The sequence below is a fragment of the Lolium rigidum genome, chromosome 6, assembly GCF_022539505.1.
Source record: "Lolium rigidum isolate FL_2022 chromosome 6, APGP_CSIRO_Lrig_0.1, whole genome shotgun sequence".
Classification (NCBI taxonomy): domain Eukaryota; kingdom Viridiplantae; phylum Streptophyta; class Magnoliopsida; order Poales; family Poaceae; genus Lolium; species Lolium rigidum.
Genome location: NC_061513.1, coordinates 17299095 through 17322741, shown reverse-complemented (window position 1 = coordinate 17322741; position 23647 = coordinate 17299095). Strand labels below are relative to the sequence as shown.

Genomic DNA, 23647 nt, shown 5'->3' with positions numbered 1-23647 from the left:
ACTCCTCGTTGGGTTCGACACTCTTATTTATCGAAAGTACTACGATACACCCCCTATACTTGTGGGTCATCAGCTGCCTCCTTTCTTCTGTTCAGCTCAGCTGTCTGTTTTTCTAACTCTCTGCTCACACGAGCGAGTCTATATTGATAAGCTTGCAATTCTTCTGCCGTAGCGGTTGTGGTCATTGGTTCTGTACCATCCATGGCTCTTGTGGCTCTGTCCCACGCTTCCTGCGGGAGCTGAACCCTTAGACGTGGTGTAGGACCGACATATTTAGTGCCTAGACCTCGCCCGAGATCAGCGGGATCAACATATGGGTTTCCCACATTGTCGAAAGCCTCTGATGTTTCCGGCTCTGCTCGGTTTTTTTCCTCGATTGCGTAGATCTGATGATATTTTGAATATTGATTTTTGTCAGGATTGGTGACACCATCGTAGAGATTGGTGAAGACCTTTCCAATAACAACAGATTTGTCGATGAAATTGAAGCTGTCGACGCTGTCTGAGTCGCTGCTTATACCAGAGTCCGCAGACGACTCGAAGGACATGTCGCTGAAGATCATGGCGAGATTTTTGCTTGCCATGGTGTTGATGAAGCGTGGCGACGAAATCTCCTCGTCGCTTGATGAAAGGTCGGAGTCGATCGCTGATAATCCCGACGAGATCGGAACTTCGAGACGATATGATCCTTCTTTCTCGACGCAGAATCTGAATTGTCCGAACGTCACCTCCATGGGCTCCTCCAGATACGTATATGCATCCAAACGGGAGGGCGGGTGAGGAACAAAATTGACTAGATCAGTTTCGACATGTTTACCTCGATCCATCGCGTTGCTTGCTACCGACGAAGTCGACGATCTTGAACGTGCCATCGAGATCAGCTCCTTGTCGCCTCTAATCCCCACAGACGGTGCCAATTGACAAGGTATCAACTTATCAATGCCTATGTATTATAGACTAGGGTTTTGTCGGAAGTAGACGGCAAGTAGATCTCGAAGGTTTCAGCCGAAAAGTACTCGATGATTATGAAACTAGGGTTATGTTGACAATGAATTCGATCCTCTCTTTTTCCCTCGACTCCCCCTTATATAGGAGGCGGAGCCGAGGGATTCGTAATACAAGTTACAGAGTCCGGGAGGGTTTCTAATCCGTCCCGTAAAATTACAAGTCTCTATATTTCCTAATACAACTCTAACTTTCCTTAATACTAACTGGGCTTCCAGACTTCATATTCTTCGACTTGTGGGCCTTCAGTAAACCTCGGGTACCATCTTCGGCAGGCCCATTGGGGATGCCTATGTCACTATGTGACCTGCCTGGATTTGACCCACCCAATACTAGAAGGAGGCCTGGACGACGGATTAAAATTTTTACAGAGTGGATAGAGCACGAGCCATTAGAAAGGTGGTCTTTGCTGCATGACACACATGGAGCTAGGTATGGTGTGATTACTACCAACCTAGCTGAATCATACAACTTCGTGCTTAGGGGAAATAGGGCATTGCCTTTGACAGCCCTTGTGGAAGGTATTTTATATGGCACTATGAATTATTTCAAAGAGAGACGCCAGTTGGCTGTGAGTCATATGCTGGAAAATCCAAACACTCCGTACTGTCAGGCCATTATGGAATATATGGATGTGAAGATGAAGAAGGGTATGACACACACTGTTCTGGCCATCGGTAATCAGGAAAGGAGGTTTGAGGTGCGCTTACCAACCGACAAGTTTGGTTGTGTGAATGCAGTGAGAACACATGAGGTGAGAATTGGAAATGAAGAGTGGCCATCGTGTGAGTGCACATGCAACAAACCGAAGTTGCTTCACCTTCCATGCTCCCATGTGCTGGCGACTACCGGACAACTAGGGATGGACTCAATTTCTTTCGTCTCTCCGTATTACATGAAAGAGGTTGTGATGAACACCTGGACCGGTGAGATGTTAGGATATAGAGTTGTGGGAAATTTTACTACGGTGATACCAAATGAAAGGAGGTACATCCCCGACCCAAGGTTATTGCGTACAAACAGAGGTCGACGGAGACAAGGCGCATTAGAAATGATATGGATGAAGCAGAAGCGGGTGGTCCAACTAGGCAATGTTTTCTCTGCAACCAATTTGGACACAGGGACCCCCTATGTCCCACTTTCTACCCAGCGGCTGTAGCGGCGGCGGCTAACCGAGGAAGGCGTGGGAGGGGAAGAACTAGAGGGAGACAGTAGCAAATTTGTAATATTTATAAACTATGCTTAAGTTGTAGTACGTGTGAACCATATTAGTCTGAACAATGCTACAATTTGTAATATTTCTGAACTATGTTTTAATTTGTATTTTTTATGAACTATGCTTTAATTTGTAAACTTTGTGATCAATGGTTTAATTTGTATCATCTTTGAACAATGCACCAATTTTTGATATCTTTCTGCAGATATGGCGGCCCGACCGTTGCTCGATCCAGTGATTGATCAGAAACATCGTGCATGGCACTTGGAGGCCGACCCGCAGAGCATCGACCCACTGCAGACCCGTACTCCAAAGAAGAACTGGATGATACACCCTCAGTGGGAAGACATGTAGGTGTTTTAGCTTTAATTTGAAATTTATCTTCGAACTGGACCTTGCTTTAGCTTGTTCATCATTTGTTTTGCAGGTTGAAGTGGGCTGGACTACTACCTTTCGCTCGATTAGTGGAGGCCCGAGAGAACGTTTCGTGTCTGAACTACGATGCTGCTTTGATCACCTGCTTAGTGGATCGGTGGAGGCCTGAGACCCACACCTTCCACTTTCGCTGGGGTGAGATGGCTCCTACTCTAGAGGACATGTCTATGTTGATGGGCCTTCCGTTGGTTGGTGAGCCCATCGGCCCATTGGAGGAACCCGTGGGCTGGATGCATAGCATGGATGCACGTTTCCTTGGTGTTCGCGAGGGCGTTGGGCCTATCTCTTTTGAGGCTCACGGCCCTCGTCAGACGTGGCTACACGAGTTCCAGGTTCGTAACAGTTTCGTCTATTTTATCAAGCCTTAATTACCGTGTAATATGTAGTCCTAACATTGAATATTTCTTGACAGATCGAGCAGTTCGGATACCCCGATGTACCGATGACTGCAGCCCAAATCACTCGCAGCTTGGAGGCGTACCTCACGTGGCTACTCGGGAAGACGATGTTCACGGACAATAGCTCAGGAGATAGCAGAGGCCACAGAAGCAGAGCACATCACACAGAGGAGCTGGGGTTCTACGGTCTTAGCCGCTACGTACCGAGGTATGTGTAAGGGTTGCCAACTCACCTCGCATGGTTCTGGAATCGTTGGTTGCCCCCTCCTGTTGCAGCTCTGGTCCTGGACGAGGTTTCCCATCGGTCGTCCTGAGATTGGTGGTGGGTCTTGGCCGCCAGACGAGTTGTATGACGCGGATCGCATCGACATGCCGACGTTTGGTTCTATATGGACATCGCGGAAGGTATACACACCTTGTTTATATTGTTATATAAAATGGGAGCGGCGATTTGGCTCCCGGGAGCATTTGCTCCCGGTTTTTTCGAAAAATCAAAATAAATCGAAAACTTATCATAAAATTCCGAAATGTGAGGACCACCGCGACGAGGCATACCCAGGCGGTATATCGTTGATGTGTACCAGAGATTGGGCCTACTGGATGACGAAGGCGAAGATCATCTTCGATATCTTCGTGGAGGAGATGTCGCAGCAGAGGGTCATGAGACAGTTTCGAATGCGTCAGTTGATCGAGCCACCACCTCCCACAGTTCCTCTACCACCACGCGTCCATGCGTGAGTACAATTTAATTTTAGCATCAGTTATTACATCAATTGGACAATCATTGACGGATGGGTACAATTTAATTTTCAGGTACAATAGAAAAGGAGCGAACAAGACTGCTGTCGGATGGGTACAACTCCTGGGTCCATACCTCGCTGGTTGGGCCAATGCACCGGCCTTGTCATGGGCCACTAGGGAGCCGTTTGATCTTCAGGAATTTCAGCACTACTTGCGGGCGTACATGCCTAGGACACGACTTCGGCTGAGCCAGGCGTGTGACCTAGTTGAGATGGCTCCCTCGACACAGCAGGCACTCGGCATCACGCAGTAAGTCAACTATTTTTTTTCTACATTTTGCCAACACTTTACTAATTTAAGCTCACAATTGTAGGCCGTGTTGACGGCGGAGCTGCAAGATGACGCCGCCCAGTATGAATGCTCGCTCTCCGCCGGCCCACTTCTTGGACGGTATGAGCACCACGCCTCCTTCACACAACGTCTTCAGGAGAAACTACGTCGTATCTACGCGACTATCACATGCACCCGACCTTCGGATGTTGTCGAGTACCGAGCAGCACAGCGGCCACCTCGTCCCTCTTTGCAGGTGCATCAGCCGCGGCACGCCCCGCGCCCACGTATGGAGGTACCGCCGAGCCCGAGGCCACCATCTCCTAACCAGGCAGGAGGTTCTGGTTGGCAAAACTAGCAGCAGCAGGAGCCTACTTACGAGTACTGGCAGCGTGGCGGTTTCGGCATGGAGCAGCAAACTCCCATGCCTAACTTGGGGTGGCGTCCCCGTATGGATGAGCCAGAGGGTATGCAATTCATCACTATCCATATTAATTGTGCACCAATTGTGAATTTCCTCATGACTAACGTTTTTTTATCCAATCAAAGGTGATGCACATATGTCGTCTATGTCCGGATCACGATCCTTCTGGTCCAATGCTCAGGATCAGGAAGAAACACAGCAGATGTACCAAGACTGGATGTCTAGTCAACATCACACTCCACCTCCAGATCCCACACAGTCCACGCAGTACAGTCAGCACGAGCAGGGGTACATGCTTCCTCCCCGACAGCGGCAGCCACCTATCCACTACTAGGAAAAGGCTTATTGCCGGCGCACCAAAATTGCTTATTGCCGGCGCACTAGCAGCCCGCCGGTGGGAACAGGCCGGTGATAATGGCTTACCGCCGGCGCACCTGCTGGTTCGCCGGCAGAAACTCGATTTATCCCCGGCGCACCTGCCTTGTTCGCCGGCGGTAAGTTATACCAGAAAACAAAAAAATTTAAATCTAGATCTAGATCTAGATCTAGATCTCGATCTCGTGAGGTGCGGTTGTGGTGCCTTTTTTGCGTCATTCTAGTAGGCCGAGGTTGTTGTTCTTGTTGCTGCGCCGGTGTAGGAGGTGGAGGAGTGGGAGGCCGGAGGTGGAGGAGGCCGGAGGAGGTGGTGGTGGCCATGCGGAGGAGGCCGGAGGAGGTGGACGACGCCGGAGAGGAGGTGGTGGTGGCCATGCGGAGGAGGCCGGTGGAGGAGGCCGGAGGAGGTGGACGACGCCGGAGAGGAGGTTGAGGCTGTTGGAGGTGGCCGGAGGAGGCCATGCGGAGGAGGCCATGCGGAGGAGGCCAGAGGAGGAGGCCGGAGGAGGCCATGCGGAGAGGAGGCCGAGGAGGCCATGCGGAGGAGGCCGGAGGAGGTCGACGGTGCAGCAGTTGGTGGAGTCCGTCGGAGGTGGAGGAGGAGGAAAAGAGAAGGAAGAGGGGAAAGTGAGGAAGAAAGTGAGGAGGAGGTCGACGGTTTGCATTATATATAGGAGATGTTACCGCCGGCGCACCAAGTAGGGTGGTGCGCCGGGGGTATTTTTTCCTTTTTTTCACTCAAATCTTAAACCTCAAAAAAGTCCTGTTTCTATTTTCCAATTGACGAATCCATTTTTTGTCCAAACGGCCGTAGGCCGTTGAATTCGAATAGGAAATTTCGCGTAGATAGATTTTGATATAAAAAAGTTTTTCATCGGAGGTCGTATGCAACCGTAAATCCCGTTTTACCGAAAGATGACGCCATTTTGCATAATATATCGAAAATCATTTTTTCAATTTTTCTTTAATACTAGATTACATAAGTATTGGACATATCAAAGGATTTTATTTTTTGAATTTTTTACCATTTTCTTTTATTTTTCGAAAGCGAAAAGGCGGTTCCCGGGGGGGGGGGGGGTGGAGAGAAAATCGGCCACCTTACCCCCGGCGCACCTCTATGGTAGTGCGCTGGTGGTAAATTGTCTATCACCGGCGCACCATCATAGAGGTGCGCCGGGGGTAAGGTGCCCAGATTTTTCCTTCAGCCCAGATTTTTTGGAATTTTATTCCCGGCGCACTAAAATTGGTTGTGCGCCGGCAGTATCTGTTCTTTTCCGGCGGGCTCTAATTTGGCGCGCCGGCGATATTTTCCACCGGCGCACGTAAATGATGGTGCGCCGGCGGCTATTCCCTGCAGCTATAGCCCTTTTCCTTGTAGTGATCAGAGGGTACTCGCCCTCACCTTTTCAGGCTGGACCACCACTGAGGCGTCGAGGAAGGGGGCGTGGTCAGTGAGATGACACTCACTGAGTCATCTGTACGCATGAGACTTATTACTACTACTATTTCCTTCATCTAGTGTATGAGTACTATTTGTATGCACCATGTATGACTACTATTTGTATGGACCATGTATGAGTACTATTTGTGTTCAATAAACATTTCAAATTCAACAAAAATTTCAAATTCAACATGAAGTGATAATTAAGATACAACTTACCACTACAACATACCTCTCTTCTAACAAATTAAACGGTACAACAACGCTACAACATACTGCAAGATCCATGAGACTACTGATAACTAGAACACTAAGAACGCAGCACACCCTTTCCCTTGCCCTTCGATGATGCAGCTTTCGTGGCCTTGGTGCTAGGCTCGAAGTCGTCGTCCGAGTCGACGACCAGCGGTGCAGCACTCTTGCCCTTCGAGGACTTGGCACTCTTGCCCTTCGACGATGCAACATTCTTCGCCTTCGTGCTAGGCTCGAAGTCGTCGTCCGAGTCGACGACCGGCGGTGCAGCACTCTTGCCCTTCGAGGACTTGGCACTCTTGCCCTTCGACGATGCAGCATTCTTCGCCTTCGTGCTAGGCTCGAAGTCGTTGTCCGAATCGACGACCGGTGGTGCAGCACTCTTCCCTTTCGAGGACTTGGCACTCTTGCTCTTCGACGATGCAGCTTTCTTCGCCTTGCTGCTAGGCTCAAAGATATCATCGTCGTCCTCACTCTCAACCGTCCACAGCCATGGATAGTTGAAATCCCTTTCCCTATCTTGTTCATTCTTCCAAGTTAGTGACTTCCACTTCTCATTCAACCTGATAAGCTCACACCTTATCTCCCGTGGGCTGCGAGGAGGCATCTTCTTCAATGGCCACCCATAAGAATATTTCTCAAACTCCCTACCCACCTTACGGAGCAAGGCGTCGCTACTGATGAACTCCTCAAATGTGTCTACCTTACTCTCCCTCATCACTTTGCGGGCCTCGTCTAGAAGAGGTTTGGCCATGGATTCGTTGAAAAGATGGGGGGATTCTTATATGGGGGATCTATCTTGCTGAGAGAATACACTGAAACAGAAGGAAACACTGGGGCGTTTTTATAGGCTAGAAGGGATGACTTTCGGCGGGAAAAGGTGAGCGGGAAATATTGGCGGGAGATTAGGGCGGGAGTAAAAGGCGGGAAAAAAGTGAGCGGGAAAAATTGGCGGGAGATTACGGCGGGAGTAAAAGACGAGAAAAAGTGAGCGGGAATAATTAGGCGGGAAACAATAATACTAAAACTCAAATGAAGATACATTGCAGCTAAAATAAAAATACGGTTTATCACTACAACGGAATTTAAGATACAACAATACTACAACGGAATTTAAGATACAACTGAAATTAAGATACATAGCCAATACGACACATCACACTACTTTCCCTGCGTCCACCGTGGCCATTTTCCAGACTTGTCGCCGCGTTCTTCTGCCGCTTGGGCTTCAACAGCTCTTTCCCTTAGTCTCTTCCTCTCCGCTTCACGAGCCTCCCTGCGCACCTCTTCCTCTGCAAACCTATGTGCAGCCTCATCATCCATCCTCTTCTTATTCACCTCTCGATTACGAGCTTGTTCCGCCCTTAGTTTCTGTATCTGCCTCTCTCGCTCTGCTTTCTCATTAGCACGAACCTTTTCCCAACGCTCCTCCTCAAAGAACGTTGCCCACGCATGCCGGTGTTTCTCCTCAACCTCCTCACGCGCCCAATTCGGATGCTCCGTGTCTATCCAGTGAAACCATTTGCATAGGGGCGGCGGAGACTACAACACAAATAGTAACATTAAATCAAATTCACAAACAAAATTAAGCCAACATAAAATTATGTCGAAACATACCGGTGGCCTGGTGGACGACGAAGCTGAACTACGGGGTGGATCATGCTCATAGTTCGCACACATGCAAAATTTCATGCCGAACTGGTCGGAGAAATCCTCCACCTGCTTAACCTTAGCAACACAGCCGCACCAACAACGCTCCGCAGTCACACCCGGGGGTAAACTTGCAGCCTTCGCCTTCACCGGCCTAAACTCCTGGTCAAAGCACGGCACACTCATGATGGCTAAGAGTGAGCAAACAGAACAAAGATAGAGATACAAGAACTTGTGCAATCCAGAGTAGCGCTGCCTGCTTTTATAGGCTAAAATTCGACACCAGGGCGGGAAAATATAGCGGGAAATGGTGGCGAGAACGACTGGCGGGATAAAATTGGCGGGAGATGGTGGCGGGAAGGAGTGGCGGGAAGGTGGCGGCAAGGGCGGGCGGGAAACTGTGTGAACGCAAAAAAGCGGGAAAAATTGCTGCTCGGGTACAATAAGCCCGATTTAGTGGAATCGGGATTATTCAAAATCGGGTTCACCTGCCCAGATTCACTAAAATCGGGTTCTCAAACCCCGAATTTTTTTTTATTGTTCTGACGCACCACAGCTATTCTAAAAATCGGGGTTGTTCAACTCGACTTTGGGTATTCGGGTGTCTCAAACCCGATTTTGTAAATTCGGGTTTACGGACCCCGACGGTATATTATTTCTGAAATTTGCTTAAAACTAATATTATTTCTGGAATTAATATTAAAGAGTGTATTATTTAAAAAAAATCGCCACTTCTGACGGCATCGCCACCATCCAGTCGCCGATGAACCGATTGGCCCACTGTCCGTGGCCTTCTGCCCATGCTTCTGCCTGCCCGGTGACCCCTTCATCCGGCCACAGTGAACTTATTTATATACAGTATAATCTTTGTGCGCCCGAGTATTGACTGCTGTAGCTGCAGGATCTGAAGGACAACACATAGAGATAGTTCCTTCCCTGTCTATATTCTGATCTCTGAGATCACATATAACTTTTCCCTTCGGAAATTAATCACAACACTAGCTAGCTGCAAGGCTGCAGGTAAATCCTGGAGCACAAAGTCTAAGATGCAGTGCATACATAGTACACAGACATAAGTGTTACATGCTTGCTCTAACTGAAACGTGCTGAAGGAGATACATGAAGATCACAATTACATATGCCGAGTCACAGGCAAGTTTTCCATATCACAGGCATGGCGTAACTTGCCATGTCACTGGGAACAACCAACACAAAGAGACGCCTCAAGTATCACATAATGACTACAGGTAAATTGAAAGCAGGAAGATACACGGTACACGTACTTTGATCCAGACATGATTTCTACTGTCGCTAGGTTGTGTGTCCGAATTGCGGAAGCAATTATGTCAAGGAGCCTCACACAATCAGCACCGGAAGAAAGCACCGAATTTAGTGGCTGAAGGCCCATGTATATATAATCAGACGTCTTGCTGCTCGAAGGTGGAGTATTACAAATAGATAGCTCGCTAATCTCTGCGAATGGCATTTCTCCATGTCTTGGGCTTCAGAAGACTAGGCTCTGTTCACAAATGATGCAACGGGAAAGTTGTAAGTATGCATGTAGCGGCAGCCTGATGACTTGAAGTAACAGAGGATTTACGTAAAAGGAATATTTGCAACAAAGCTTGGGTTATAGTACTACTGTACTAGTCATGCTGTAACCACTACGTTTGGCAAGTGCCATTTACCAATACCTACTTGGTTAAATATGCTAGCTAGTGCAGTGATGAACTAGAAGTGTACATGTCTACGTAACACATGTCTGCTGTTACACACAAAAATATTGATAAACATCTTCATTTTAGTTACCTATCTACAGTAGCTAGCTAAAGCCGTCGATCCAGCTGAAGTAGTAGTATATCTGGAAGTACGTCTTAATTTTTTACTGAAATGTGACAAACAAAAAGAGATGGAAACTGACACGTGCATACCTTGGAAACGGGCATCTAGATATTTGTACTGGAGGCTGCTTAGACGTTGCTGCAGGCATGTAGGGAGCCTCTTTAGACTAGGACATTCCGTGATGGTAAGTCTTTGCAGAGATGAGTATGATTGTGCTCCATTCGGTAGGGATGACAGGCTTTTGCAATTATTGATGTTGAGGAGAACCAGCGATGGGGGAAGATAGGGGACACCTGCTAAGCTGGTGGTCCTGGCATTGGCAGATGATGATGACACCTCTGAATATACATGTGACGGTCCTTGAAGAATTGATGATGTTGACTGTCCCTGCTGTAGCCTCCTGTTGTATATGGACTCGAGCTTAGTGCAATAATTAATTGAAATTTCCCTCAGGGATGCAGGGAGCTTGAAGACCTCTGCCATGCTTGGACAATGATATATGTCGAGAGATTCGAGACGTGGCAGGAGTTCACTCGAAGGTTCTGATGTTGTTGATGGCTCCACTGCAGGAGCTTGTGGTGCGTATCCAATCAGTTTTTCGCAACACCAAATTAATAGGCTCCTCAAGGATACCAAGCTTTGAAACTCTTTCTCTGGCCAGTGGACAAGTGCATCACAATGAGTAAAATCCAAGCGTTGAAGCTGTACAAAATGTGCACATAGCTCAGCCACAACCCCCGACTTAAAGCCACTTAACTCCATATCTTTTAGAGGGAAATCATTGTGATTCCCTTTTTCCATGACATCCACCACAAGTTTCAAACTATGATCAGCCGCTAACAAGGTTGTTTCCGTTTCTCCACTGCTCTGCAATTTCAAGTGGGTCAGTGAAGTCATATGTCTAGCTACCAACAGGAACATCTCTTCCTTACTTCCCTGAGCGTGTAACACGGCTAGCTTTGGAGAAATCTTTTGTTGCCCTAATGATACTTTCATCTTCCCACAGCCTTCAATATACAACTCCTGAAGTTGAGGAAACATTGCATCTTCTCTTTGAGATCCATCAAATGCATCCGAGCTTTCAAAGTTCTGCAATGATATTAATCTGAGAACTTTCAACGCAGGAAATGCTGAGCGTGCCATACCACAATCTCCACCAGGTTGTGCTTCCGGGAATGCTGTCAACACACTGCAGCTGCGAATTTCAAGTTTCTCAAGCCTAGGAAATATTATGTATCCCCCTTGATTTTCTTCGGTTGCCTCCCATCTCTCAAAGATGTCCAAGTCATCCAAGCACAGTTCTTTCAACTCTGGAAATGCTGACCGTGCCATTGTACCATAAGATTCTCCGAGCAGTGTTGCTTCAGGTAACGCTGTCAACTTTCCACAGCCAACAATAAACAACTTTTCAAGCTGAGGAAATATTATCTCTTTTCCTTGTTGCTCATGACTTAGTTCCCACCATCTCTCCAAACAATCCAGATGTTGTAGTGTAAACTCCTTCAAATTTGGAAAAGTGAAGGATGTACCACCACAGCTGAATAACCATTGTAGTTTGCTACAACCAGAAAGATGGATCTCAACCACGTTTCGCAACATAGACATCCATGTCGGAAAGGTGGTTCCTCCGTATGACTCTATCCTTACAGCCTGCAGCCCATCATGAGGTTTGAGACCCTCAAGCACTATCGCATCATCCTCGCAACCAACAGACCATTTTAATTTCAGTTCTCGGAGTTCCTCCTTCTTTTCGATGTTTGCCGCTTTCACAGCTTCTTCTGTCACATTCTCTAGCTGAAGTAGCTCAAGGTGTCCACCAAGGTTTAACTGCTGCAACTCTCCAACATCACTACACCCAGAGCTAGAAGGACCTGCTACAAAACACGTAAGTGTCTGTAAGGAAATGAGTTTTCGGAGGTCACCAGGCATGCTACTCATCTCTGGACAATCATGAGTGTAGAGGTGACGAAGGGCAGTCATATACTTCATTTGCCTTGGAAGCCGACGAAGTTCAGAGCAGCCAGATACGTTTAATGTTTGCAGGTTGTATAGAATGCTTATATCTTCAGGAAGTGATTCCATACGACTCCTTGAGAGATCAAGGTACCTTAGATGATGTAGATGCTTTGATTTCAAGGGGAAGGAACTCCATGCACGAAGCTGTAAAGTCTTCAAAGAGCTATATTTTGATAAATGCTGCAATGAATCTTCCACAAAAGTATCACACAAAAGTGTCTGGATAGCTGGAGATCTTTTGGCCAGAGAATCATTCAAAATATCTTCTGGGTCTTCACAAGGCAAAAAAAGGTGTCGGGTCGTATCTGAAAGCCACTCAGTCTGACTTGGTTTTCCGGGTGCAAGGGCACATTCATTTTCCATTGCAGACATTGCAACGTCATGCATGAGATCATGAATTTTACATGTTTGTGTGGAATAGCTAACCCCTTCGTACCTGTAAGGGACTTGGACTTGTTTCACATCAACAAAGAATGATCTTGCGGCCAGCTCACTGAAAATCCTTTTGCCAATGGTTTCAGAACGAACTTCCTTTTGCTCCTGGATAAATCCATGTGCAATCCATAGTTGAATCAATTTCTCCACATAAATCTCGTAATCCTTGGGAAACACGGCACAAAATGCAAAGCACTGCTTCATCTGCGATGACAAGTCATTGTAGCTGAGGTTGAGTATTGGGAGAATTCCAGACTCTTCAGTGCAGATGCTGCTGCTGCTTGATATGGCCTTCCATTCTTCTTTGCTGGTCTTTGTACTCAGCACAGAGCCCAGTGCTGTTGCTGCCAAAGGAGAGCCACAGCATCTCAACACAATCTCACCAACCATATTAACTAGCGCGGAAGGCCTTTCTTCTTCTTTCTGCAAACTGAATGCTCTTGCCTCGATAATTTCCTTTATAAACTCATCCCCCAAAGCGGCGAGATTATAGGCCTTAATAGTACCCATTATTTTCGCAACTCCTTCATCACGAGTAGTTGTCAAAACCACACTACCCTTGTCACCATGTGTAAGGCGAGCCTTGAGCTTTTCCCACTTATTGGGCTCTCTGTTCCAGACATCATCCAATACAAGGAGGTACCTACGCCCGCTTAGCGCATCTTGAAGGATATCGAGTGGGCCCTTCTTGGAAGCTGCTTCAGCTTTACCTTTTAGGGGATGAAGTTCAATTATACTTTTAGCCAGGGAATCCACATCAAAGCTGTCAGAGACACAAACCCACAGGAGCAACTCAAAATGCTTTTGAATTTCAGGTTCATTGTAAATTAGCTGCGCTAAGGTGGTCTTGCCCAACCCCCCTATTCCAACGATGGGAACAACCGTGAGATCTGCATTGCTAGCTTGACCAAGTAGAGTATCGACAATATTCCTAGTATCCTGGTCTCTCGATCTGCTGATAATTTTCTTTGGATCAAAGATAACATGATTGGTCTGCCTCCACTGCTTGGATGTTGGCACTTGCTGGTGATATTTAAACCCAAATGCATTCATCTCAGTCACGAGGACCTCCATAGCCTGCACAACCCTGCATAGCTTCTTCCCCATTTTGTCACGGAAAGCAAAACGGTTGTGAGTGGGAAAGAGTTTTATTACATCGAAGCCAAGCTTGTTGTAGTGCCCGTTTTTCTTGGCTTCACGACGGAGCGCCTCGTACTTGAACTCATCGAAGATCTCGTTCGCCTCGTAAGCCACACTCTTGACCTCCTCAAGCCAAGCCTTGGCACCTTCTCTGTGGGACGCCGCCTCCTCGGCATCGGTGATGACGTCCAGGATGGCCGGCAGCTTGCGCTTGAGGATCTTGTGCTGCTCCTCCATGCCCTCCATGACATTGTACTGGTCCAGCAGGTAGCTGGACGCCTTGTCCTTCACAATGGACAGCAGTGGCCCGACCACCATGGTGGCCACCAGCTCCGCCATTGGAATGCTCCAAGCTAGCAACACACGCAGAACACAGGGAAACACAATTTCAGGGCAGGGTGGAGAAGAGGATGGTGGTGTGAGCAGGCTAAACGTGCAGATGCTTGCTTCTGAGGGAAATGGAAGCAAGTGCGAGCATTGACTTTTTGGGGAGCAAGCGGATGCGCTTGGTTGGTTGCATAATTGATGGTTGTACTTTAAAATAATACTACTCTTCGTAAGACTAGAGCTCGATCTGCACTTCCAACCACGTCCAATCAACTAACCGAGCTTTCTGACATAGTAGCATGTTAACAGCTGGGGAATCTTTAATTTTCTTAATTAACATGTCAAGTGTCATTTGTACACAAACGGTCATTTTAATGCCCTGTATTGAAAGCAGGAACTCAAAACATACTAACAGAAAATTGCAAGAATTGAGGTGTCATGTATCCTGGAGAAGCAAAATCACATGAAAACTTGATGAGTGTCAACCGGAGGCCATTTAGTAAAAACATTGGAACTGCACACAAGCTGTATTAAAATACTCCAATGGAGGAGCAGAACTTGATATTAGATGGGAAATATGCTTACAAACAAACGAAATTCTGAATTACAGTATGACTGTTTTCCAGGTCTTCAGAGTGGAGAAAGAAGCAACTTGATTATATAAATACAACGGGATCTGGTCCAATACAACTGAGATCTTCAATGTGTGCCATCTAAAAGCAGAACATGACAAGAACAAAAAATGGGAATAGTCAGAGATGATAAAACTATTTTTCGTCAGTTTAATTGGAAAACAGTTCTGCCATTGGAATGCTAAGAGCTCGCAGCACACGCAGAACAGGGAAGCACAATTGCTGTCCAGGGTGGAGAAGAGAATGGTGTGAGCAAGCTAGATGCGCAGATGCTTTCTTCTAAGGAAAATTGAAGTAAACACGAGTATTGGCTTTTTGGAAGACAAGTGGAACATTTGGTTGGTTGCATCGATTATCACAATATAAATTGATGGTTGTACTTAAAAACAAATTCTCCTATGGGGTAGAGCTTGGTTTGCACTTCTTTAACAAATCACAAGTCAACTGTTCAATCTTCAACAGACCAGCACAGGCTTTTATTTTCAGAAACTTAGCCTAGTTAGAAATTAACTACTCAATCCACAGCTGGCACTAGCTCAACACTAGACACTGTTTTTTGGTTGATGTATAATAATAGGGACAACTAAGTACCCCTTCTGACTTTGCACATTAACAGCTCAGGCATCTTTATTTCTGAACTACATGATGCCCCGGCGCGTTCCTATGGGTTCACATTCTACAAATGGATCAGCATGTACATTGATCAACAGTCCAAGACAAATGTGCAGTCAATTACATGGTTCCAATAGAAGCCACTATTGCAAAAAAAAAAAAAACTTAGGCCTCAAGCACCAATAGGTTCCAAAAATCCTATTTAGCATACAAATACTGGTGAAATTGGGCATAAGAGTTGATACACTTTTGTAGGAAATTCGAAATTAGCTTTGCAGAGAAAATACTTCCGGCCCACTCGTATCCACAAAGAGGCAAATAGTAAATATAGAAATGGAAAGAAATCAAATAGCTTCTTGGATAACTGGATTATTACCTTCAAAGTAGAAAATGAGGGTATTTAGACTCGACACATGGGAGCACACCAATGAGAGAAACAAAACATGTGGGGAACAAAAATAGACTTGAACAACACGCCAGTTACCTTTGCTCCATCGGTCTCTATAAAAAAAATTGCATTCAACACTTCTCTTAAAATAGCGTCTCTTTGATTTACTATTTCTATATTTCGCATTAGCATCTCTTTCTTTGTTATGTATGCCTTGTAAGTATTTAATAGTTAAAACGGCTAGACCCAAACCATGATGTGATCCTTGATTTTCCAGAATATCAAATGAGAAGAAGTATGGTTACATCAAAACAAAAATGTTATGAGTCATAGTATGACTGTTTTCAGGTCATCTGAGTCTAACTGGAGAAAGAAGTTATATGCATACAACAAGATCTGCTCCAGCACAACTGAATTCTTCATTATGTGCCACCTAAAACTGAAATGGAGAACGTTTAGAGGTGACAAAACTATTGTTTGACAGTTTAAAAGGAAGCATACACATATAGAGACACAAACTCAGCAATGCGCTATATGAACACCATTGAATAAGTGAAAGTAATACTCAGGACCAGCAACTTGATATCCTTGAAGAAAACAAGATGTGCACAAAGAAATTCGAAAATGTTGGTTTGCCGTCAGACACCTTCACAGAACAGTTGAACAACATATTTCTTTGTCTTTTCCTCTATAACTTGCATGACGGAAAAGTTAGATAGAATCAGACCAACTATTATGATCTACATAAGTGGAAGACCATGTGGCTAAATTCCACGCCGCCAAGGAAGAGGCCAACTACCTCGACATGGTCTCCAAGGCCATCAAAGCCAAGGCCGCCACCTTCGACATGGCCTCAGCAACCGCAAGCCTTGCTCGTGCCCTCGACGCCTCCGGCCTCTCCGACAGCCCGGCCAAGCCCTGCGATGACATCGCATCCCTCGTCGCTGTCGCTCTGGCGTGCGGAGCCGACAACGACGACGCGGCTGCCATTGCCGACAACGCCGAAGAACCTGCCGCTCAGCCTGACGAGGAAGCTGACGCCAAGGAAAACGGCGTCGACGACGAGGTGCACCCAGCCTCGCCATGATCCTTCCATCCTCTCACGCGTCGAGATCGGCAGCCTGCCACATAGTTTCTCCGTTCTCAGACGACCTGCGCTACGTTCCAGCGGCGCCTCGTAGTGGCTTGCCATATCAATTTCCCGTTTCCTTCCATCGTTGTACGCACACTAGGTGCTCTCCTTTCTCTTGCAATGTAACCACCCTATGCGATGCTATAATGAAAATGCTGGAACTAGTTTATTACTTTGCTCGCCTCTTTTCCTTCATATTTCCCCGGTGCCCACGAGGTCTTCTTTATGTTTAATTTAGACTTCCTAATTGCATCTTGGAACATAAGGGGCCTAAACGACAAAGATAAATGCAAGGACGTCCTAGCGGAACTCTGCGACTTAAAACCATCCATATCGCTACTCCAGGAAACTAAACTAAACGACTGCGATAAAATCAAGGCAAAATCCTTCCTCCCGAATCTATGTGACCAATTTGAAATCCTCCCATCCAACGGTACTTGTGGTGGCATGATCAACGCGTTTTCTTCACGCCTTTTCTCCCTACAATCGACCCAACGCACAGCATATACACTAACAGTACGTCTTCAAACCTATCTATCCCCCAAGGTAATTTGGGTAACAAATGTCTACGCCCCAACAGAACACGCCCTCAAACAATCCTTTCTCGACGAACTAAAATCTATCGAACCAACCACATCCACACCTTGGATCATTCTGGGAGACTTCAACCTAATGAGGTTCTCAACAGACAAAAACAATAACAGTTTTAGGCAAATCGAAGCCGACAGTTTCAACGACACAATCAACTCCCTCTCCCTAATCGAATTACCTCTACTTGACAGAGATTTCACCTGGTCAAGCAACCGACAAAACCCAACGCTTCAAAAAATCGATAGGGCTTTTATCAACCTCGATTGGGCTAATACATTCCCAAACTCGTCAATCTCCTCTCTCACTCGCTTCGTATCCGATCACGTACCCATCGTCGCCTCCATCTCCACCTCCGTCCCCCGCCCCGCCTTTTTCCGATTTGAAAATTCATGGGCCGCACACCAGGCCTGCCGAGACATCATCCATGAAAAATGGGCCGCAGACCATCGAGCCCAAGACATGGGCCGCCGGCTAATTTCAAACCTAAAAAAAACCAAATTCGCGCTCAAAACGTGGAGACAAAAACTGCTCCCCTACCACCTGGCTGAAGCTAACTGTAAATATGTTATCTCCTATCTTGATTTAATCGAAGAACACAGACAGCTTTCAAAACCTGAGTTCAAACTTAGACACGTCATTATAAAAACTCTTCGCCGGGCTATTCGATCCAGGGTTGACCATTGGAAGACACGGTCCAAAATTAAATTCGCGATCGACGGCGACGAAAACACAAAATATTTCCATATTTGTGCCTCAAATCATTTTCGAAATAACAAAATCTCTGTAATCGAACAAAACGGCGCAGAATTTACTAACCACTCCCAAAAATCAGACATCCTAACCGCCTACTATAATCAATTACTTGGCACCTCCTCTATTGCAACCTGGCACTTCCATCTCGACGACATATACCCCCCCATTCACCACCACCTACGCCACCTAGACGCTCCCTTCTCCCCTGACGAGATCACATCCGCCTTCTTTGGCATGAACGCTTCAGCAAGCTCCGGGCCGGACGGTTTCGGACCAGGTTTCTACCGCAAATTCTGGACCACCGTTAAACCAATAGTCCTCGAACTCTTCCAACAATTCTATACTGGACAAATCGACTTAGACGGTCTCAACAGAGCCTACATGGTCCTTATCCCTAAAAAGGAAAATGCACGCACCCCAGATGCATTTCGTCCAATATCCTTGCAAAACTGCCCTATCAAAGCAATCGCCAAAACCCTCACTAACAGGCTCCAAAAAATAATACCGCTTCTCGTAAACCCTAACCAAACAGGCTTCATTAGAGGCAGATGCATCTCCGAAAATTTTGTATTCGCTGCTGACATCCTAAACTGCTGCCACAAAAGAAACGCTCCGACCCTAGTCATCAAGCTAGATTTCAGAAAAGCCTTCGATTCAATTAATTGGGATTCACTCATCAAAATCCTAAAACACCGAGGTTTCCCGCCAAAATTTATTTCCTGGATTCAAAAACTCTTACACACCGGAAAAACAGCTGTCCTTGTCAACGGAGTGCCAGGCAATTGGATTAACTGTAAGCAAGGCCTCCGCCAAGGCGACCCGCTATCTCCATACCTATTTATCACAGTGGCGGATGTCCTACAACAGCTAATTCTCTCTGCCTGCCGTGACGGCCGACTAGCACACCCGCTCCTGGACAACACACCTTGCCCTGTGCTGCAATACGCAGACGACACCCTTATCATTGTCAGGGCCACTCCATCAGCTGCCAAAAATCTAAAGGAAATCCTAGATAATTTTGCCTTAGCCACTGGACTATCCATTAACTTCGAAAAAACAAAGCTTGTACCTATGAACATACCCAACAACCTTGCAACATCCGTCGCCACCACCCTGAGCACACACATCTCTTCCTTCCCACAAACATATCTAGGTCTACCCCTATCCGCCACCAAATTACCACCATCAGCCTTCCAACCGATCATCGACAGTTGCGACAGATACCTTGCAGGTTGGTGCGCCACCCTTCTATCCAAAGGCGGGAGGCTTGTCCTCCTCTCCGCAGTTCTTGATGCTCTGCCAACATATTTCATGTCCTCCTTCCTCATTCCCATCTCTGTACTTACAACCATTGACGCTCGCCGTAGAGCTTTTTTCTGGGCTGCAGAAGAGACATGTACGAGTTCTCAATGTCTCGTTGCGTGGGATAAGTTATGTGTTCCGACTTCACGAGGGGGGCTTGGCGCAAAAAATTTAAAAGCACAGAATGTTTGCCTTCTGATGAAATTTTGTTTCAAATTCTTGCATTCAGAAAATCTACCATGGAAACAGTGGATACTATCCCAGACAACTAATCCATTGGTAGCTTCGAACCCATCCTACCTCACTAAAATTATTGCCAAAAATTTAGACACACTTCTACAAATAACCACCTGCATTGCAAACAATGGTAGATCAGTTCTTTTTTGGCATGACAAATGGCTCCTCCCAGAAACTTTAGCTACGGCCTTCCCTGCCCTATACTCCCACCACACACAAACCCATGCATTTGTATGTGACATTTTGCAGAATGATATATCGGCTGGACTACGGTGTAGACTAACCAATGCAGCGTCCCAGCAACTTGCCTCTCTTTCTACTCTGTTGCAGGACGTTCACCTCACCGAGGAGCAGGACACAAGAACAATGCTAGATGGATCCCCATTTTCCACCAGAGCTGCTTACTTGCACATCCAAAGCCAGCTTCTAGACCCGGACGCCTCACACATTTGGATCTCCAAGGTACCAAGAAAAATTAAGGTCTTTGGATGGCTTCTTCACTTGGATAGGCTCAACACAAGAGCTAACTTGATGCACAAAAATATCATCACATCGCAAGATTGTCCGAGATGCCAAGCACCAGTCGAAGATCGCTCGCACCTATTCTTCCGCTGCCCCGCAGCTGCAGCGGTCTGGAGGCGCCTGGGCATCACGCCAAATGCCACCACATTTCCCGACATATGGTCTATGCCGCTGCCCAATAACCTTCCCTCCTCCATATGGAACTCCGTCGCTCTCATTATACTGTGGAAGATTTGGGATGCCAGAAACGCCAAAGTCTTCAGAGACGTAGAACAATCAGCAGCCACGACAATTTGTAATATTATTTCAGATCTAACTCTATGGTCACACCGCTTTAAGAAAGCGGAATTGAGAGTTCACGCCGACCTGTGGCGTGACTACCTATCCCTCTGTAACCTACAAAACAGTTCTTGATGCAATATATTCAGGTGGGGATCCTCTCCCCCCCGGTGAAAGCTTCAAAAAAAAAAATTCCACGTCTACTGGGAGTTGAACCCAAGCCAATGTGGATGCGCCACTACACTCTCACGTGTCCTCAGTTAGCCAGTTTTCATCCGTGAATCACCCTACGCTTTGTAAGCTAATAAAATTCCATCTGATTACCAACTGTATGGCCTATACTAAGAACAAATTCGTTGCTTGGTCAGCTAGAAAACTTAAATCCTTTTGGTTATCACTATCCATGTACAAGAAAAACATACTCCAGCATTTTGGTAGCCTACGCTTGGTCAGAACGAATATACCAACACAACCAGAGTAAACAAATATTGCGCTCTGCTTGAATTAACTTTCAATGCAACAAGGAAAAACTCATGAACTGGAGAACCATTGCATTATCTACTTGACAGTCTAGTAGTAGTACAGTAGTACAGTACTACCAGGCAGAAATAATCGGGTAGTACAGTCAATTTACCTTGGGTTAATAATCATGTACACGAACGCAGAGAACAAATTGGACGGAATCAGAGTAGAGAGAGTGACCCCCAACCAATCTGCAGAAAGAAGAAGGGAAAGGAAACCGCTGAATAAATAAATAAAGGACGTGGCTACACAGTGCCCGGTTACCGGTTAGTCTTAGAGGGTGCCCCTCCCAAAAATAGAAAGTCACATGCAACAGGTCCCCACATGTTCTAAAAATGGAAACTTCCGTTCCGCGTCCGAGTGTGAGAAAAACCAGTTTCCTTGCGCATTAAAAAACCAGGCCAGCAATTACCTCTCCGGTCCCCCCAGGTCTCGGCCCATTTCACACCGGCGATGGACTCAAAGGAGCACGTGCACATGGCTACAGTCCACACCTTCTCCATCCGCATGTGCAAAATAATATTTTATACTAAAATGATTTTTTAAAAAAGTAAGGAGTAAAAATCATCCGCGAGATGAATTTTTTTGTCGCTACCGATTAACTATGAATTTCTTCTTTGCTGTCTTTCGCTGCGTGGGCAAACTTCATCCAGTTTCAAAAAAAGTACATCCCTCATCATCGGATATGAAGGAAGATGATCAAAATACTCTATATTTAATTTTGTATCTGAGAGCAGACATGATATGGCGGAGACGAACTGAAGCTTCTACAGCTCTCTAATTCACCCCCTTCAGATATACATCTTGTAGTTATACACTTTAGTCTCTTAACATGTTCCTATTTACAACTAGGTCCTACAACACTCCCCCTCAAGATGGGGTGAATGCATCATATAGCCCCATCTTGCTACATAAATTAGAAAATACTTTTTCTGGTAGAGCTTTAGTTAAGATATCAGCCAGTTGATCAGAAGAACACACATATGGCATGCAGATAATTCCATGATCTAGCTTTTCCTTGATAAAATGTCGGTCAATCTCAATATGCTTCGTTCGGCCATGTTGCACTGGATTGTGAGCAATATCAAGAGCGGCCTTGTTATCACAGTATAATAATAATGGCTTATACTGAAATAACCCCAACTCCATTAAAAGAATTTTCAACCATAGCACTTCACATACCCCATGTGCCATAGATCTTAACTCTGCTTCAGCTGTAGATCTAGCCACCACATTTTGCTTCTTGCTGCGCCAAGTGACCAGGTTGCCTCCAACAAAGGTGCAATATCCTGAAGTAGATCTCCTATCATCCAGTGATCCAGCCCAGTCTGCATCAGTATAACATTCAACTTGCAAATTACCATGTGAAGCATATAATAAGCCCCTACCAGGACACCCTTTAAGGTAGCGGATTATTCTCATAACTGCGTTAAGGTGATGACTTCGGGGATCATGCATGAACTGACTAACCACACTCACAGCAAATGCAATATCAGGACGTGTATGAGATAGATAAATTAAACGTCCAACAAGTCTTTGATATTGCCCTCTATCAACTGGTGATCCACCTTCTTTAACAAGACGATGGTTTTGTTCTATTGGTGTATATGCTGGACGACATCCCGTCATTCCTGTTTCTGATAACAGATCTAAAATATACTTTCTTTGAGAGAGATAGATACCTTTTGCACTCCTAGACACCTCAATTCCCAGAAAGTATCTTAATTGGCCCAAGTCCTTGGTTTCAAACTCTTGTGCTAACTGCTTCTTCAATCTTCTTGTTTCTTGATCATCACTTCCTGTAATAATAATGTCATCGACATAGACAATTAGTATGGTCAGCTTGTCATCCCTACGTTTATAAAACAGATTATGGTCTGCATTACTCTGTTTATACCCCATCTGAATTATAGCTCTACGAAAACGGTCAAACCATGCACGGGGAGATTGTTTTAAACCATACAAGGACCGGTGTAACTTTAGCACTTTCCCCTCGGTCTGACGTGTACTAAAACCAGGTGGTATTTTCATATACACTTCCTCACGAAGATCCCCATGAAGGAAGGCGTTTTTTATGTCTAGCTGATGTAGATCCCATCCCATATTAGATGAACAAGATATGAGTGTTCGTATGGTATTCATCTTGGCCACGGGTGCGAATGTTTCTTCGTAATCAATTCCATAAGTCTGCGAATACCCTTTTGCCACCAAGCGAGCTTTAAATCGTTCTACCTTGCCCTCAGGATTATGTTTGACAGTGTATACCCATTTGCAACCTACAGCCTCCTTGCCAGATGGTAATTCAACTAGTTCCCAAGTTTTGTTTTTCTCTAGAGCACTCATTTCCTCTAGCATGGCTGCTTTCCACTTGGGATCCCTCATAGCATCTTCCCAACTCTTAGGAATAGAGGTGGAGTCTAACGATGCAATGAATCCTTTATATGAGGGGCTACACCTTTCATATGTAATAAACTTAGCAACATCATGCTCATAGCCCACACAGTCTTTGAGACGTGCTGGGATATTTGTATGCCTAACAGATTTTCTCAGGGCAATTGGACGTTCGGTTACTGGAGTGGTAGATGTTACCATAGGATTTAGGGTACCTTCTTGTCCTGTAGTATCAACAATAGGCTCCGAGCCCACTGTA

The 23647-nt window shown here is 45.9% G+C and overlaps 1 long non-coding RNA gene and 1 pseudogene across 1 annotated transcript; both read right to left on the bottom strand.

Annotated features, from left to right (window-relative positions):
- Positions 1 to 12584: 12584 nt before the first annotated feature.
- On the bottom strand, positions 12585 to 14039 carry LOC124667401 (annotated as a pseudogene).
- Positions 14040 to 21794: 7755 nt separating this feature from the next.
- On the bottom strand, positions 21795 to 23635 carry LOC124667402. Its single transcript, XR_006991260.1, has 3 exons — positions 23604 to 23635; positions 22680 to 22796; positions 21795 to 22325 (listed from the first exon to the last, which is right to left on the bottom strand). It is a non-coding gene; the product is annotated as an uncharacterized LOC124667402 (long non-coding RNA).
- Between the last annotated feature and the right edge of the window lie 12 nt (positions 23636 to 23647).